The sequence below is a fragment of the Argiope bruennichi genome, chromosome 4 (assembly GCF_947563725.1).
Source record: "Argiope bruennichi chromosome 4, qqArgBrue1.1, whole genome shotgun sequence".
In the NCBI taxonomy this organism is placed as follows: domain Eukaryota; kingdom Metazoa; phylum Arthropoda; class Arachnida; order Araneae; family Araneidae; genus Argiope; species Argiope bruennichi.
This window is the reverse complement of record NC_079154.1, coordinates 98208372-98229452: the sequence shown is the minus strand read 5'-3', so window position 1 is coordinate 98229452 and position 21081 is coordinate 98208372. Positions and strand designations below refer to the sequence as shown.

General features: G+C 29.2%; 1 protein-coding gene across 1 annotated transcript in view; it reads left to right on the top strand.

Moving 5' to 3' along the window:
- Positions 1-21081, top strand: part of LOC129966173 (endothelial cell-selective adhesion molecule-like) — a 372715-nt gene that overhangs the window by 305 nt on the left and 351329 nt on the right. The window lies entirely within an intron of this gene.

Below are 21081 nucleotides of genomic sequence, written 5' to 3'. Positions count from 1 at the left end.
AGTTTTTCCTGAAAATGTTTAAATTTTATGTAATTAAGCTATAATAGATTTTATCGTTTCTAAAAAAATAAATTCTGAATGTTTCAGATGTCAAATTATTCTTAAAAGTTCTAAACATTATCCCAAATAACTTTAATTTCTAAATTACTTCCTAATTTCTTAGTTATTTCATTTATATTATTCTTTTAATTATCTAAACCAAATTCTGAACAAATTAAATAAATTATTTGGAAAATACAGAAATATGTTTAATATATTATGAAAAACTACAAATCATGAGTCGTAAACTTGCTGATAATAAATTAATATGTAAAAAGGTATTTAATTAATTTTTACAGTAGTAAATAAATTTTACATTTATCACTTCTCTTTGCAAATTTTCATAAAGTGTTTTAACAAATGGTCTTTACAAATAAAATTGGTAGATAATGATTTTAAAAAGGCAAATAAAATATTTTGTTGTAAATTAAATAAAATTTTTAAAATCTTTGAAAAGTGCACTAATTGCGGAAGGATATTAGATCGATGTTAAATTACTTTTGAAACCATATGTAAAATTCATTTTTCAAATTTGATTAATGAATTCTCTTCCAACTTGTGTTATTTTCAACCAGGAAATGTTTTCCTGTATCCATAAAACTAAATTTTCATTCATTCACTATATTTGAAATATGCAAGATAAAGCTATGAATCTGCTTTGATCTAGTGGTTCGTTGCTCACTTTTATTACTGTGTTTTTATGTGTTTATTGTAACATAAAACATTAATAAATTTATAAAAAAAATACTCTAATATTAAAAATTGTGCTTTTTTACAAAATAAATTGTTTTAATATGTTCGGTTGTTTAATATTGTTTAATAAAATTCGGAATTCAAAGGGATAACTAATTTCTTGATATTTAAAGTGCTTTAAATTATTAGAAAGTATAACATTCTTTTCCTTCAAGAAAATTTAAATCGTAATTATTTTTTAAAACTTACTTTATTGTTGTAGATTTATTAAGTCAATATTTTTCATCAATGAATATCTATTATTTTTACAAAATGAATTATAAAATTTTTCTATTAGTATAAATTATTCATTACGTACCTGCGAATATAGAAATTTGCAATCCTCTCTGCAAGCAAATGTATATTTTAAAGTTAAGATTTTGCACAAGTATTGATTACTTTCTATTATATTTTTGAGTGATATGGGTTTCGAAATAGATTATGTTTGTATATGATTTTCATAAAATTTTATTTTTATAAAAAAAATGATGGAATTATATTTATTATTTTGCTCTATGAAAGTATTTGCGATATTAATATGAGAGGAAATTAAAATCTTCGATCTGAAAGAAAAAAATTAATGAATTTAAAAATTATAATTATTTGTATTATGTATCTTTATATATATATAATGTCTTATACACTTTTTATTACATGATTTATTAAATTTACTGCCTTTTACTCTTTTTATTACATATATAATTTTCATTTTGTCACATATTTTCAATTATTTTCCATTATATATGTACAGGTAAACTTTTAATATCCTTACTATTTTTATGACTTTAATTCTAACTGTTGCCATTTACAGTCGACTATTAATCGAAGATTCCCTTTTTGTGTCATTTAGAGAGATATTTTTTAAATATCCAAGCTCATTTTTTCATCGATTTCTTGGAACGCACCCTTGTATTAAAGAGTTAATGGGTATTTAGCTCCTTAATTTTTTTTTGTTATCGATTGGTATGTATTCGGAAATGGAAGAAACAAGTTCGCCCACTTATTCATTGCACTAGAATTTAAAAGCTTGTATAAATTGGAGAACAATCTATCGATTACGGAAGTTTAGCCATTAAATCGTTTCTTAAAACCGGAAGTTTATTTTTTGTGTACTTTGTTATTATATTTATTTATTTTTTTCTTTATTATTTTTATACTTTAGAGTTTGGATTTCAACATTGTGTATAAAGATCGCACTATTTTTAAAATAGGGTAAATGTATTTATTTCATTTTATTCGACTCTTCATTTTATTTTGAAATTATTCTCAAGTTTTCAACTTTCTATATGCCGAAAATCATTCAAATTCTAGTTGATTTATAACATTTTTCATAGTTTTCATTTTCTATTATATTAAGAATTAAATTATCATTATATTATAAAAAAAAAGATAATGGCTACATATGCGAGGTCTTTAAGAATTTATATAGTTTGCAAGTCGCAAAAATACCCAATGAACTTTTAGCTTGTTTTCTTAAAACATTTTTCATAATTTCAAATTTTAATTCCGCAGTTACATTAAATATTAAATTAATCAATATATTACATAAAAATAACAGTGATGTATTTGGGAATATTTAAGGAATTATAATTTTTGTGAATATAATTTTGGAATTATAATTTTTATGTTTGAGTGAAATATCATTTGCAGAAATTATATGTTTATAACACATTGCTTTTGATAGCTTAAAAAATTTCTTTAAGGTTAAATATTTCTTTATAAAGGTTGAGTTCCCTCAGTGCAATGCTATATATATTTTCTGCGATGTCTTTGATAATTACTTCCGAAAAAATTGCTACTTAGGATTCACATCCTTTCTGAATGACAAAAAAATGATTCGATAAGTTTTATTGAAGATTAAAACATATTTTATTTTCCAATGAAATTAAATAAAAATGCGTTAGCTTTATCAAGAATATTTTCGATTCTATGCATAATAGTAAAAAATTTATTTGTCTTTATAATTAAAATTAGGGAATCCTTTTCATATTTTAATGCAACGCCTATGTTTTTTACACATGTCTCTAAAAAGACTTTTATAAGGAGTTTATTAAAAGGTTTTCTGGCCAGAACTAAGCGTAATACATGAAGCATTATTACTCTATGTGTATCGTGATAAATATATGAGAAATATTTACAAAATTTTTAAATATTTTTATAAGCAAGAAATTAATTAGAAATTGTGAAAAAATAATAAAAAAAATTCTAAAGCTTACCTAAAACCTTATGACTATTAAATTGACATCTTAAAATTAATTTTTAAATTTTGAAACGATATGAAATTTTTTCTTTTTTTCCAAATATATTTTCAAAAGTTATCCTAAAAAAAACAAAATTCAGTTTTTTTTTAATTAATTACAAATTTTCAAAAAATCGTACCCAGGTGCACATTTCCACTATCCTAGATAAATGAGTACCAATTTTATTAATTGTAGGGCAAACATTTGTGGAGTGTCGATATACACACCTTCATCTTTATTATTTGTTGTTGTTTATAATGGGGCTTTCCATGGACAAGCTCACTGACGAAATCAACGATTTCAAGCCAAGAGAGCGGCTCTTGTTTCAGTAGCACCAACTAAGGCCAAGAGTATGTCTTAGCTACTGACGCATCACATTCGCTTACACAACAACTTTTTAAGGGTGGGGGACACATTCACACATCTCACAGATAGAACAGAGGAAGAACAACCACGCTCGAACCGGGACTCGAACACAGGACGCCCAGATCACGGGGAAGACGCGCTACCCCTATGCCAGGACGCCGGCTTATTGTTTGTAGAGACAGAGATTGCTTCTCTGCGAAGTTAGTTTCGTTGCAAAGAAAATAATTTATAGACAGTGAATGGATGCAAGATCATTGGTTGAAAATAAATTGCCAACAAATTTCGAAATTTTAGTGATAAAAATCATTCAGAAACTATTCCAGATTTGACGTTATCTTATATAGGAGTCGAATTCAGACGACTTTGATTAATTACATGGGCTATAAAATGAGAAAGCACACAGATGAGAGTGAGTCAGTTAACATTAGTCAAGGCGAGATAAGAGTTCAACGAATTCTCTCTTAAGAGTATTAATATCCAGCGACTTCTCTCTCAGCGTTTTATGCTGTTGCTATTGTAAAATCGGAATTTTTTACAGGCCAATTATTGCTTTCTAAAAGTGCTGTTTTATGAAAATTTCTTCTGCACTCTCTTACCTGCGTCTTGTGTGTTTTTGTGCAAAATAAAAAGTCGTCAACTGTTATTGAGTTTTTCAACCTTTTACCGTACACCCCGCAGACGGATTTTTCAATAAAGCATATTTAAATATTTAAAGACCACATGTTATTTATTGAATTTTGAGTGGACTATCTTCGTCTATACCAAAAAAATCAATCATCATCCGAAATCAAATCAGTTACCATGCACTGTGCAGTAAATTACACAGAATAAAATAATTGATTTTTGAGAAAAATGAGAATCGGATTTCATTCCTATGCTAATTTGCATCCCAATTTCCGTCTTAATTTGAATCTGAATTATATAAAAGTATCTTAAAAGTGCGATATTATACATAATGTTTCTCATTGTGCCATCTTTGCAAAGTATCTCCTATTAAATATATTATATCGGAGTAGTCAGCGCAATAATATAAATTGCATTAAATACATTACTCAGTTTTTAAAAGAAATAAAAACTTTGCTAGAATAAAACAGAGGAATAGCATTTTTAAATGCACATTTATTATTCAACAATAATTTTAATCGCCTTTCTTTTTCCCATCTTGAACGGCGATGAAATTTACAATGATCAATTTCTTACACAAGGCAGAGTAAATTATTTTTCATCAATCTAAAACTCTACTTTGAAGAACACTTTATATTAAAAGCATTGCAATTTCTTCTTCATCAGCAACCATCTTCAACAACCAGGGAACAATTTTAAAGTCATTAATAACGTAAAGGATACAAGGGTGGATGAGTTTTATTTTAAAGATAAATGAAGAACTTGCCAAATTTGTTTCAAACTACTTATCAAAACAATATCAAACTCAATTGTCTGGCAATAACGTGAACACAGCAGAAGAGAGAAAACATGCTTCATTCGTATAAGCAGCGAATTTTAATCCGATGTTCTTAATTTATTTTGAAACATACAAAGTTTATTCAGGCGTACTATGATGACACAGTCCACTTTGTTTTTTGTTTGAAATTATTCTTGTCCTAAGGCTTTTGTTTCGAGTAAAACTGTTGACTTAATAAGCCTTAAACAAAGGTATTGAGAAATGGTACACAGTTTAAGAACATATCAAATAAAACGGCTTGCTCGCTATTGTTTTATTATGCCTTGGAGGGAGTTTCTGAAATTTAATTGTTAATTCCTTTGTAAAACTCGTGCAAACATGCATTCATTTGAATGATATGTTTATTAAAGTTTCATTTTAAATAACTGGGAGCCTTTTTTTTGTAAAATGCATAAAAATAAAACTTGTTTAATAAGAGATCAAAATGAGAGTGTATAAAATTACATTATACTCGAATGAATAAAGCATTTTAATAAACACTAGCCGCTTAATAGCGACAACAATTGCCTAGAATAGAAGCAGTTAATTAAACACAATAACCTTTAAAATTTGAATATTTTTGGAAAACTATTAAATTAAGAAATTCAAATTTGATCTAGTTATTTAATAATAGCTTGTAGAGTATATTTATGCATAAATTATTTTCTATGATACAGTTTAGAACAAACTTTTAAGAATTTAAGTTTTAGAAATTCCATTGTATTTATCATTTAATAATATATGAGAATCATTTAATAGTTGTTTTTTTTAAATATTCAGTAATTTTGAAGCGAAAGACTTTTTGATTGTTTTTAATTTTTTTAAGCATCAATTTTCAATATTATAATGCGTTTGCGAAGATATTTTTATAAAATATTTTAAATAAAATAGAAATGGATTTCGTTTTTTCAAAGGTAATGATACCAATAAAATAAAAGAAAAGTGCCGTAAAAATCTGATCTAAGAACATAAAATAGCACATGGGGAATTATTTAGTTTTCATTGATTATAAAAAATATTATAAATTTTTACGTCTGTGTTAAGAATTTTGTATTCGGAATGTCCACTCATATATTATTTCACTTCGAACAAAACTTTAAGAATATCAATTTATATGAAATTATTTTCGCTCATATCACGTATTTGATATTTTCTGCTATTATATTCGTGATTATTATATATTTGTACAAATTTTAATTGGTGTCTTTTCAATGGAGACTTGAACAACAAAATAAATTTTGTTTTTAATTTATTATGTTATGTTTCCACGCATTTATATTGCATTTTTAAACATTTATGTTGTGTTTTTAAATGTTTATGCTATGTTTTTAAGTTTCTATTTTGTATCTTTATGGGTTTATGCTATTTTTTCAATGCTTATGTTATTTTTTTTTCTTTTTGAAAATGTATCTTTTCTATCGCTAAGTGTTTTTCTGCAATGTATATTTGTTCCTTTTTATATTTTTGCTGTTTTAATTATTTTTTAATCTTTATCTCGAATTACAGCGGAGGTATTCCGAATGACATAATGATTCAGTTTGAATTTCTATTGTAAAAATGATGCAAATATAAAAAGAATGGGTTAAATAGGAAGAATAAGATGAAACAATTCTGTACAGTCATTTTTAAAAATAAAATAAATTCCATGATTTTCGTTTTGTTTTATTAAAATATTAATAAATCAATATATTAATAAAATTATTATTTGTCGATTAAGTAAATTTACTGATTATTGTTTAACTATTTCAAAAATATATTTAACACTTTCGCATTTGACTTTTTTGCATCCGAAATAATTTAATAATTAATTTTTATGATACTGTATCATCTTCATTTGAAACAAGAAAAAATGTGCAAAAGTTATATTTAACACATTTAAAATTATAGATTCATCTATTTTAAATGGAAACATTCTATATGATTTTTTTTTATAAACACGATACAACTGTACACATAAAGAACATAAAATAAGCTTTTTCAGATACATTTTCCTGAAAAAGTTATAGTAATCTATTTTTGATAATCGATAAAATAATCATTATCGAACTTGATTCTTCCACGTTAAATGTTAATAAATCAAGATTTCAGAAGATACATTGCTGAAAAAAATAGAATTTACTCGATCTTGTAAGCGTGCAATAATGCTTCAATCAATACACAATAAAAAATTGTTTTTATAGATATTATTATCTGAAATTTAAAAGTAGCACCAAGAATTTTAATTTTTTCTCATGCTTGCTTAACACCCACAGAACTTAAATTAAACATATAAGCTTCTTTGGTTTATAGTTATGCATATTTTTTGTTGTTTGTTTGTTTGTTTCTTATGGCACTTGCCACTGACAAGCCCGCTGTTACGAAGACAGCGATTTAAGCCTGAGGGGAACGTCTCTTACTTTTTATAGCAGCGCCAACTAGGGCCAAGAGTACGACTTTGCTACTCACGCATCACTCATTCGCTTGCACAACCCCTTTTTACAGGAGGGCACATTCACACATCTCACAGATAGAACAACAGAAGAACAACCATGCCCAAGCCGGGACTCGAACCCGGGACGCCCAGATCACCGGGAAGACGCGCTACCCCTATGCCAGGACGCCGGCACGCATTTTTTTGTTTCCTATAGTTAAAAAAAGAATGTCTACCGTTTCATTAAATATTGCAAATCTTATAGATTTAAAAACGGGAAATAAAGATTACCCATTTTTATAAAGGATAAACTTTTACGCACTATGTTTTATATAACTAACATAAAATCTCAATAAATGACTCCATTTTGGAAAATCTTAATCAAGACTTCCGAGTTCTAATCCTCATTTAACATAATATATATACTTTTTAATGTTAAATAAAAAAAATGAAAGTAATTAAAATCAATTTTTCGCGCTAGTCATATTAATATTTATGCTTTTAAGCTTGGGGTAAATAATAGTCCCTGATTCTAGAATATGTTTTCCCGGAATTAGTTCAAAATTCATTGTTGCTCTTCCAATTTTATTAATTTGAGAATTTGATAAACAAATTTAATCTTTAATTCTATGATTTGATAATAGTCTTTAGTTTCTATTTCTACCAAAGAACTGTTTAATAATACAGTAAAATACTTTTATATCGAAATATTGTTCAAAATATCTCTTCATATACGTTATCAACGTGAATAGTTCGAACAAACTAAATACTTTTTGAAAACTCTCATCACTAAGACATTGCATCACTGTTTTGCAATAAAAAGCAAAGAAGAAAAAAAGCAAGAAAGAAACACTCATGCTCAAAGCTCTGCGAGTTAGGAACTACAATAACAAGTGAGTCTGTCTGAAGCCGAAGAAAAATAAGGGGCGCAAATCTTGTACCAGCAAAAACGGCGAAAGGAAAGGCCTTAAGCGGTGCGCCTCAGAAAAATGATCACACGTAAACATCTTGAACAAAAGAAGTCTTACAATGCAGCTGACCTTTGTCAGTGGCCCCAAAAAGTACAAAACAGCCTAAACATCAAAAGAGAGAATGTATTCTCACTAGCAGTTTCTTCTTTTTTAGGCAATTCTTGTACCTTGCTTTGGAGAATGTCGTTGCAAAGAATGAAAAATTAAACATCCTCTTAACTATATAGAGTACAGAATATATTTCATTTTATTAAGTTAAGAAAGTATTAGGTCTACCTTCAAGCTATTATGTATTAACTTTGTGCTCTAACTTACATTCTCAAAAGATTTATAAGAAACTGCAGGTCTAATAGATCGTTTTCTATTTTTGATAATTGGCTTAAGTGTGAAAAATAATGTTGAAAACAAAGCACTATCAACACCTATTAAATTTATAGCGTATAAATAAACTTCAGAGTTAAAGTGTTTAGTTATATAGGCAATAAATAAAATTATGTTCATCAGTATCTTATAAGTTATAAGCTAACTTTTACTTAAACTTAAAACTTAGTCCTCATAAACTTATGTTCCTTAAAAATGCTCCTCATAACTGAAATAAGCTTTAAAAAATGTTTAATTGAACTATGATGTGGAACATTTAAAAAATAGTTAAATGTTTATAACTTGATTTATATATTTGCACTCTTAATGATATTTATTTAAACCTTTGGAGTTCTAGTTGTTTTGGTGGTAAGATCTCGGCTTGGGAATGTGGGGGCTTCAAGTTAGTAACTCGATTCCACCAAAGAACCGTTCCGTAAGCGGGTCTGATGCACGTTAAATACGTCGGAGCCAAATGTTCAACATATAGTGTGGTGGGGAAATTTGGAGAGAGCGTGTCAGCTCAGGTGTCAACCCCATCATCAGACCCTAGTTCATATGTAAGAGGTTCGTTCCCAAATACCACTAGTGTTGCTGTAAAACGGGACATTAATATAACTAACTAAACCTTCGAATAAGTACGTCGTTTATTCTTTACGTCATCAACCTTTAAATAAATTGATTTTCACATGATTATTACAAATTTAAGTAAATATATTAATGTATTTCAAAATACTCCTCTTTACTTTTATTTTTCCTCGAAAGTGAAGAAGCCTGCAGCGAAGGATTCTATAGATTATTAGTATGTCTTTTCCTTCTAGGAAATTGAAGATATGTCATCACGTAGATATGTTGCCGCCATTAGAGATCCATTTACCTCTGCTTCGAGCTAATAGTATTATTAATCGGTCCACTGCAAAGGATAAAAAAGTCACAGCTATTCACGGAATACCATGAAATTGATGTTGTTGTTCTGTCCTTCTGTTATCAAATATTATAGAAACAAATTTTTCCGCGAGGAATAAAAACTGTTTTGCTTGGAATTCAGATTTGAATTCGTATACTAATTGTTAAATAAATTCATTATTATTTTTCTGACCTTAGATTTTATTAAATGTTCAGAAGACAAAAAGTTGTGCCTAGGAGATTTACCGTAATTTACTGATTAGAACTGTATTTATCCCTTGTGATACATCTAAGTTTGCTTAAACAACATCGTTTATTTTAAAATTAATTATTTTGTAATATTAATGGTGCTCGTTAAGCAACTCAAGGGCTATTTTGAGACAGATCTCCTAATTATGAACCATGACCAGATGATGAGGACTACACATACACAGTCTTCCGCAAATTTCCGTGCAACATAAATGAGAGAACATATTATCTCGTTTGATACATCCCAGTTTGCTTGGAGAAACATCGTATATTCTATAATTAATTATTTAGATATATTAATGGTCCTCTTTAAGCAACGCTAGGGCCTTTTTGAGACAGATCACATAATTATGAACCATGGCCAGATGATGAGGACTACTCATAAACAGTCATGCCCTCCTCGAATTTCCATGCCACATAAATGAGAGAACATATAGCTCTTGACTTCAGATTTACCTATTGGGTGGATATTTTTGTGGAATCAGGTCTAGGATATTAATGTCTCCTGCTTTTATAAATTTTTGTAAATAATATCTTAATGGTATACATACATTAAATGAAATTTTCCCTTTTTGTAGTTTTATTTACTCAGTGCGCAATGAATACCAGCATTTGACAGTATTTCTACTAATAAATTTTTGGTATTGAATTTGTGAAGACAATTCCCAAATAGATAAACGACTCAAATATCTGATGTAAATAAGAAATTAATTTAAAGTAAACATTCATACATATGGTATTCATGCAAAAAGTACAAATACAAAATAAAAATGTATATTCTTTTCAAAGTAAAACCGATAGACATGGCAATCAGAGGATTAATATTAACCAATGCAAATTTCCATCTTTACATGACATGTTTTGTCTTATCAGCTTGGGCAAATATTTTGTTGCATAATCAAAAAACATAAAATTCCTAAAAGCATAACGTTCACTTTATTTTAATAGAAATTCATAAATAATAAAAGTGTATAAGAAATACATATTATATTACCCAAAGGAGTAACAATATTCGTATTAATTTTTGCGTGGTTCTGATAAGAGCGTCTTTTGAATGATAAAATTATCAGTTTATAATAGTTTTTCATTAAAAAATGTGCCTGTTTTTCATATTTTTAATCTAATTTCCAATTTTTTATAAAACATATTTATTTTATTTTATTTTTCTTGAACGTCAATTGCACACGATAATAAGTATTTTTAAAATATTATCAATTAAGAAAGATTATAAAGAAATACAAACTCAGGAAATAAAATAAATCACCATTTCATAGTATTTCCATAAATAAATAAAAAAAATGAAAAAATAATTCTTAAATATTAGAATTATTTTAATAAGTATGTCGGCGTGTTGATTCAAAGTTTATTATTTAAAATGTTTCTGAATTTTTTTGTCATTAACATGTATTATATATAAAAAAGTTATCATCAAATCCATTTAAAATTGCTAGCTAAACCGAAAATATCATAATTCAATTTTCTAAATGGAAATGCTTCTTAAATCATCGATTTTGCACATATAATAGTATACATATTTCCAACAATATCAAATTTATTTATTCATATATCATTTACTATTTTGGACCATGTCCGTACTTTTATAGAAATCTTCTAGGAATTTCCATGACCAAAAAGCCATATTTACAGATGTCATTTTCCTTTTCTACTATATAATATGTGGCTGCTTCGAATTCAAAAAGATATAAAAGTAAAATAACTTAGAAATAAAAGTAAAATATTTTGAGGAATAAATCGCAAACAAAAGTTTGAAAATTTTCAACAGGATAGAAAACGTTTACGTAGGATATACTTTAACTATACAAAATAGCCTTGTTAAACTTCATAATTTTTATTCAGAAAAGTATCGTGATAGTTTGCATTTTATCACAAAATTTTCTTTGACTTTCAGAGAATAAAGTATTGTTTGATAGAAAAAGTTCCCATGTTTAGCATTCTTGTATGATAAAAATCTTTTAGGAAATTTCTTGTCTGTTTATACATTTTCTCATAGCGTGTCATGAAACTTTTCTAAAATATTGTCACGCACAATTTGGGACTGCTCATTTTAACATTAAATGCTTTTATATTTTATAGAACCTTACAATGTATGTGGGTCACTGTCAAAAAGTTTTCAGGTTGTTGTCTTATATATTTATTAGTTAACTGAAGCATTTTAAATTTAAAAAAAAATATCAATCAAGAGACAAAAATTATCTGTTCAGTGTGACGTTGAATCAACTAAAAAAATATAACCCCGCAATCTTAAATCAGACGCCAAAGCTTGCGCTGATTGCATTCTAATTGTTCAATACTCAAGTTGATATGACTGAATATCAAAAGGTTTCTTAACTTTCAATTAATTTTCTTTTCTCTGGTTGCATGTCCAATTTCATTTCTCTAAAATCTAATAAAAAATCTAAGATTCCATTATGTTTTTTAGGGACTGTTAATTTTTCGATAACATTTTTTCAAAACTGTTCATTTTATAAATTTAATTTTATACCTTGATATTAATCAAACGAAATATTATTAGTTAGAATTCATAAACCTTTGGGCAATTTTATTTACTGTCTACTCAATTATTCAACCCAAAACTATTTTATTGCCTATTATAGTATTTAAGAATATATCAAAATACTATTTAAGCTAAGAATGTTTTCAGAATTTGGAATTGAATTTTGGCATCAGTTAAATCAGTATAATCAAAACTAATTTAATTATAATAATGTGTTTTTTTAGAATTCTATGATGAATAAAACTTTTAACATACAATCAAAATAAAAGATTTTTCTACTTTATAATATTGAAATTCCGCTTAAGGCGAATATATTCAAAAGAATAAAGCGAAATGATTATGTTCTAATGAAATCATATACTAAATGAGATTAGATAAATAAAAGCTGTATTCTTCTATAAAAAATTACATTTGTGTGCTTAGGGATTGAAAAAAAATTGATAATATGAATATAAAAGAAAATAATAGTGCATGCGTGAAGTCTTGGGACAAAATACTACCAGGAAATTAAAGCACATTGTATTCAGTATAAACTAATTAAGCATTCACCATAATTAAGAATAAAACCATACTCAGTATTCACTAAAGTCAGAAATATATTTTTAAAAATAACTAACATTCTAATTTAAGTTAGGACTTTATATTATTTATTAGAATATTTCTGACATATGTTTATTCTGACATCCATACTTTCGTTTAAAATTTTCTACTTCTTAATTCAACTAAATAAGAATGTTTTTGATTTTATTATATAAATTATATTTCAAGAATTCTTGGGATGTAATTTTAAATTATTTGAAAATCCCTTTCCCTATCACGAGGACAGCGATTTCTAGTTAAAATTCCAGTTTTGAAGATCTACCAAATTCTGTAAATATTCATAAGTTTTAGAGAAACTATCTTCGAATGCAGCAACACGTATCAGTATCAGCTCTTACGATACAAGTTTCTCATAAATTTCTCATTTTTTATTTGATGAATGATGCATGTTTCATATCGATACAAAACAAAACTTTCCTTCTCTAAGACCGAAAAAAATGCCATTGAAAGCACAGTTGGTGAACAACACTCGCTGTGACCGTAACTTCCAAGGAAAAAATTATTATTTCTTTCTTGTCACGATTTGTCTTAGATCTTGGTCTGATTTATAGCAAAGTGACACCTTCAGTGCAAGTTTCCCAACGTTTCCCTCCACTTGTTTCTATAACTTCTCAATAAACTTCCCTTCCAGTTTTAGATCTACTCTTTTGAGTTCTAATGCTGATACTATCACTCTTTCTGCTTACAAAATAATTTTCGAATAAAACCGTTCATTCATTTATTTTCTGTGATGAATGGCATTGAAGACCCCTTTGAAACAGAATATGTTCCTATTCAGAACATTAATCTAAGGATGGATGGCTGCATTTTAGAGATGGATTGTTATTTAGTGTATCACTTTTCTCACCAGTTTTTGTAGAAGAGTTCGAATTAATCGCATTCTTTTTGTTGTTGCCTGTCCGCACGTCATAAGTTGTACAGATACAAAGAAACAATTTCAAAATATTGTTCTTAAACTAGTATTCTAACCTTTGACATTAGTTTGAAATTTTGTTCTGTGAATTTAGTAAATTGTAATTTTGTATTAATTTAAGAGCTCCTATCACTTTTTTATAGCACAATGACGAAAAATTGCATTGTAATTGTCAAAAATTTATTTTTAAATGTTTCATTGAATGTCTATTTATAGAATTTTTTCATTTAGATAGAATTTTTTTGGAATACTGTATGTTTGTTTATTTGTACTCAAGAAAATGAAAAAGCTAGACAAATAAAATTTGATGCGTGATTATCATCAAAATTCCTAATCGGTTTCATATTTTGAACCAAATTTATCAAGGGAAATGTTTCCTAACTGCTCACCTGTGTGCATGATATGATAACATAATAGAGCCCTCAGCGAGAAGGATGAAATTTTGTACATAAATTTATAGATAAAATATAGATATTTGAGGCCATATTCAGTTTTAATTTCATTGTCTATTTGAGTGTTGAGTCTTTTATATGCGAACAAGATAGCCTTGCGAATGAATTCGATGATGACTGCTTCAAATTGTTTAAATGAGTTCGGATTTGTACATATGCATAAAACTGTCTCTGCAATTAATGAATGAAATTATATCCATGACGCTATTCAACTCTTCTTATGCAATGAAGCTTAACACAAATTTTAATATACATTTCAGTATTTGTAACGAGTAAAACGAAGTTAAACACATTTTTTTTTTTAATTTTATAGCAAGGAAGTAAGATGAAGCTAATCACGGAATTTTCTAAATTTTATTACTAATAATTTTTAATATTATTAAATTAGAATTTTTAAACGAGAAATGTGTTGACTAATTCAGTTTCTTATCCTTTTGCTTATGCTATACATAAGTAAACGTCTTTAACAAATTTTATCCAGGCTTGCTACTTGATTAGCCCAAGATCCTACTTCAGGTCCAGTGGTAGGTAGGAATTTAGCCGATGCATTCATTATCACGGTCTTGTTCTATCCCATAAAGACCCGCCTACCCGAAAGGGTGTAAGACCTTTAAGGTCTCCCGGGAGAGAACCATTGTTTATTTATTGAGAAACTAGCATTCTTTGCCAGGATATGAACGGTTACTAAGGGTATACGTGGTAATGTTTTGACTAAAATAAAATAATTAAATTAATTAATAAAGAATCTTAATCCGAAGTCACGAGATTTAAAATAAAACTTAAATAAAATAAGTAGTACGAACACATAAGCATAAAAGTAACATTGCGACTCCCAAAGGATAGAAGAAATCGTATATTATATATGGCAATATGAAATGTCAACTTAATTATATTCAAAATACAATGAAGTGACTAAAATACAAAATAAAAATAGCAATAGATTGAAAATAAAAACTTAATTTAAGATTTAAACTTAATTTCCTATTACAGCAAATGCAGTAAAAAAACACAACAAAACAAAGGGGAATTAAAAACCTGTACAGAAAAGCCCAAACATTTTTAACAGATGTATTTCCTGAAGGGAAAAGACACCAGAAGATCTACCAAAATAAGGAAATAAATAAAGCATTATTTAAAAAAAAAAGACCGCAAACAATCCAGAGCAGAGAACTAACATACAATCCTCTTTTCAATTCCATCACAAAAATCTCTCAATACGTCAAAAATCTTCTCCATCGACCTAAGATAAAGCTTATTCCTAAATGGCTTTGTTCTCATAGAGTGCATGCTTATGCTTATTCATCCAATCGCTAGGCTTTGATGTCCAAGCAATTACCAATCTTTCCAGGATAAAGCTGGCATTTCCCAAATGCTCGAAGGCTACGAGGAATCATTGAGTTCACTCAATGAAAAGCATGGTGTATTTATGCCTGCATCCGTAGCATTAAACTCTATGCTTATTTTAGTTATATTCACGTCCTGTTATAAAGCAACACATAGAAAATTTTGGGACGGATCTGGTAATTTTAAACCGCGGTCATATGACGTAGACGATACCTGATCTAGCATTCCCCTCTCCAAGCTTCTGTGCTACACCAGCTGGAGGACATTTGGCCAGACGGATTTAATGTGCACCACATCCACTTACATGATGGTTCTTCGGGTCTAGAATTTGGAGCCCTACGGTTCCGAAAACGAAAACTTACAAAAAGGCTACAGCAGTCCTCAATATATTTCATGATCTACACTCATGTCCAAAATTAAAGTCACAAACATAAAATCTGAGGAAAATGAAAAACTGTTCACTGTGTTGCCACGAAATTTGGAAAAGAGATACACTACAATGGAAGAAAGAACATAGGCGCATAACAACATGGAAAAGATTTTAATTGGGAATTAAGAAACAGGGTATATCAAAAAGTGTTACATTATGAATCAGAGATAAAACATTTATCTCGAGAAACGCCTGTCATATATGAAGTGTGACCACCGTGCACTGCTATACAGGCTGCTATGAGCTTTCATACTGTTTATGAGAGTGTCACTAAATGCTTGGGGCAACAAAGCAAATTCTTCCAATAGAGCGGCTTTTAACTCTTGGAGGGTATTAGGAGTGGGGTTACGCTGTCAATGGCTCTTAAGAGACCAACCTAAAGATGTTCAATAGGATTGTGATCCGGAGACCTCGAGGGCCAGTCCATACGTCGAATATCCTCTTCCTCAGTAAAATCATCAATGATCTGGGCTCTGTGTGGATGCGCGTTATCGTCCATAAATATGAAGTCTCGGCCAAAAGCACCCCGGAACAGCCTCACATAGGCTTCAAGGATCTCATTTCTATAGAGATGTGCATTGACAGTACCCGCATCGAAGGCGTGCAGTGGTGTACGGCAGCCCAACATTATGACACCCCAAACAAGGATTCCTCTGCCATCAAGTCTGTCGATTTCTTTTACGTAGGAGGGATGATAGCGAGCACCTCGCTCTCTTCAGATGAAGATTCAACGAGTGTCACTCTGTGTGGTAAATATCGACTCATCACTGAAAACAACACGCCCCCATTCTTGCTGTGCCTAAGATTGCTGTGTTAGGCACCACAGAACCGGACTTTTCTGTTAGATGCAGTCAAAGGGACGCACTCAACTGAGCACCGGGCATAAAGGGACCCTCTCTGCTAGACGTCTGTATATTGTTTGTCTGGAAATTCTTATTCCAGACGCAGCAGCAAGGTCAAGAGCAAGTTGAGGAGCCGTTGTCAGCCTATGCCGTCGTGCGCTTAATGCCAAATAGCGATAGTGTGCAGGCGTCTTTGTTCTATGACGGCCTTCGCCGGCCTTCCTGGTTACAGTACCACTTGTTTGGAATTGATTCCACAACCTGGATACCACTTTCGGTACCACTTGTAATCATCGAGCCGCCTCCGCTTGAGACTGCCCAGCTTCAAGCCTGCCAACTGCTCTCCATCTCAATGAATCGTCTAAACGATTATGAGAACTCATTTTCACATGAAACACGTTAAATTGTTTGTTTTAATTCAATATTCACAAAATTATAGACAAAAATCCCAGATGCCTAAACCGTCTAATTTCAGTAGTTCCTCAAAAACTAATGCTCAACATTATTTTTTCCCACAAAGAAGGTTAATGTCATGTTTCCGGTCCTTCACAATATATAAAATATAATTTGTTTTAATTTTACTGATAGCCATTTAGAATGACTTTGAAAAACATCTTTGTGACCTTAATTTTGGACATGAGTGTATGAGAGTAAAACTTAATATATATATATATATATATATATATATATATATATATATATTAGAATTTCTCAATACATTTAGCCTAATTAATTGAGTATAACATACATTTATTTTTTTAAAATTCCATACAATTTTGTCGTTTTTCATTCTTTCTTCAAATTGGAGTTTCCAATCGCTTTAAAGCTAAAATCATGAAATCTTGATAGCCGAGCTTAATTTTATTTTTATTTACTTTAATACATAAGAAAAGTCTCATTATAACGAGGCTCGTCAACTTGATACCAATTGTTAAGATTGATAATTATATCTCAAAAAAGAGCAAAGTATTAATACTTAGGAGATCAAATAAAATGCTCTGCAAAACATGGATCTTTTAGTTAAAAAGTTTTTATTGCAGATCATAAAAAAATTCATCCAGTGTAGGAACGAAAATAATTATTTTTTTATGCAGAATCATTATGTTGAGGATATATATATTTTTTATCTTTAATAGTTTCGGAGAGAAAAGGATTAGCTTGTTTTATAATACTTTTATGAACTGTTCTGACTTCATTATATTCTCCTAATTCTCGTAGTTAATGTGGAATAATATATTTTTATTCCGTTCTTGCTCTTTCATCATTTAAAAAATTCCTTGGATTTATAATACAACAAAATAATAGCAGGTATATTTTCTTTCCTATATACGAAGTATAGAAAAAAATATTAAATCGTCAAAAAATTGAAATTCGATATTTTGACGATTCATTATGTTTCAGATCTTCTTGCTTACGAAAAAACACATTTTTGATATTTTATCGATCTCTCTGTGAAGCTGATAACTCATAACTGCATTGAGCTATACAAATGAAATTTAGCATATAAAGTTTAGGTAAAAATGGAGATTTTTATCAAATTTAAACATAAATCAGTTCATAGGTATTCTATTTGTCTGGGTGTTCGAGTATATAAGTGAATTCGATAATTATACAAAACACAAAGAGTTACATCAATAAAAATTGGCACATAGGTTTAGTATCTATTAGTTAGCACATGTTAGATACTTAACAGGGTTATTATCTAAATCTCTTTGATATTTTAATATTTATTGTTAATTGACCAATCCTGTTAAAAGATATAGTATTGTAGCAGATTGGTATGAATGAGGATATAACCTGTGTCTTTGTGGTTTACAGTCCAGTAACATAACCAGATACAAAAGCAATTGCTCGTGCAGCGTAGTTGTTAACTGATTTATAAGCTTACACCACAGACTCTCCCTCCAGTGAGTCGGAGGTGAGACGAACGATATGACTGTTGATGTATTAGCTGTTGATTCTAATGCGCCTCTACCCATTTGAGTAGCACCAAGCGTTATGGCGAGCATGTGTGGTTGCTGATGCTGCGTCAAGTGAGTCTGATGACTTTGGTTTGCAGTGGTTAGATGGAGCCACAACAGCTGTACGAAGGTTGAAGGTTCATTGTCGGAGTTCACCAATGTGGCGAATTGTGATGAGTGAGGATAGAACCTGGAACCTTGTGGTTCGCAGCTCAGTAACATAACCAAGATTCAAAAGCATTTGTTTGTGCCGCGTATTTGTTAACTGGCTTATAAGCTTTCACTACAGACTCTTCCTCCAGTGGTCCGGATTCACTACAGTACCTTTATTATTATTTTTAAATTGTGTTTAATTTTTTAATTAATTTTATTATAAATCTTTATGTTTATTTATTTTTTTCATCAAAATTTGAACTAAATCTGTCTGTATTTCGGTCTATACTTTAGCATGCATATAAAGATAATAATTCAGAAAACCCAAAGACTTAATCAAGGAAATTCGGTATATCACCTTGTTATTACAATTGTAGTTTCGTGTCAAAATTTGGTTTCAATCATTGGGTTAAAAGGTATCCGCAATACATATTCGTATGATAGATTCAGTAAAAATATTAGATTCACGCCAAAGATCAATAATTCCTAATTGTTGTTTGCCAATTGGATATCCATGGCCTTATCCAAAATCCATAAGTTTATGTTAGGGAAGGGGAATCAGAAAGCATGTGAGAAGCATTTGGTGAATATACTTCTGCTGATTATTTTTTGTAGTGAACAAAATCAAAACATTTTCAAGAAAATTTGAGATAAACAACTTTTTTTTGATAATCTTTGCAAATATCAGTATTGAAATCTTTATATAGTTGGTATAAACAGTTTTAGAACCTTAAAACAATCTATGTATTGTTTGTCAAACCTATTCCATATATTTAAGACTGAGGCTAGCAAATAGTGTTAGTTTCTGATAATAGATATTTGGACCTATTCTGCATGATCGTGCATAATCTGTTTAAGACTGTTCATGTCAAGTGCGCGCATATTACATTAAATAACGTCACATAATCATATTACTTGACGTCATATAATCATATCGTGTTATAGGCACACAGTTAAATGCTGCATGATATAGTGTTCATGCTTAATAATCAATATACCTTTCTGTGCACAGATTCTAATAGAAATGAGTTAAGATTGTTATTACATAATGCTATTTGTATAGTCTTGGATTCATTACATAATCTTAAACTTCAATTTATATTATTTATATATATGGTATCTGGATGTATCTGGATCTCTGGATGTGTGCATGAAAAAATAAATATTTTTCAATTTTAAGACGATTTCTGTTAGAGTTAAAAGTTACTAATATGTTTTTCGTTTAGTATTTATACATTTATTTGTTATTTATGCATATAAATTCCCTTTTCCAAAAAGGATTTATAATCTATAATTTTTAAGTGACACACATTTGTGACTGCCATCTTTATTGGTCCTCCTGTAGGTATAAAGAAAATTGCATATGTAATTGTAAAAATTATAAAGAAAACGATCTATTTAAATAAGATTAATTGATTCTAAAAATATGGCTTCAATTTAAAAATTGCTTTTATCTTCCTGTTACTTGAAAATTGATTGAAAACTCGACAATTTGCTTTTAACGAAAAATGGGGTGGAAACTCTCTATGGGGAGGAACTACCTACGTAATAAATTTTTATAAGTGTACTTCAGATACCACTCACAATGTTTGATTAAGTTGTGCGTAAATTTTAAATTTATTAATACCTTTTTAGCAAAATTTGTTTTCTGAGATTTTTAAAAATCAGTTTTGCGAATCCGTAATTTTTCAGAAATTAAGATATATTAAAGCTTTTCGATACAACGAATTTTCTTAAATTAACAAAAAGGAAGCTGCAAACGATAAAAAAATGCCTCAAATAATATTTCACGCTATGTAATCTTTTGCGTTGTAAATAAGTTATTTAAACTGCGGAGTAATGACCCCGGAATTGCTCACTTATTTTCTGAAAAATATTACTACTTCTCCATTTAATAAGGAATTAAGGATCTTGGAAAAGGCCATAAAATACCCCTCGAAGTGCCCCAAGCAGACCCTATCAGCAAGAATTTTTTTTTCTTAGATAGACAGAAATTAAAACTTGACCGACAATTATAGTTTTAGTAAGATCACAAACCAAATTGCGATTACTTCAGTGCCTGTGTTTTTTGGGTAATTATAATCTCATGAGTAAATGGTTGGATATCCACAACGGCATATAAGCAACTCTGAGCAAGCTAACCTTATTTACAATCTA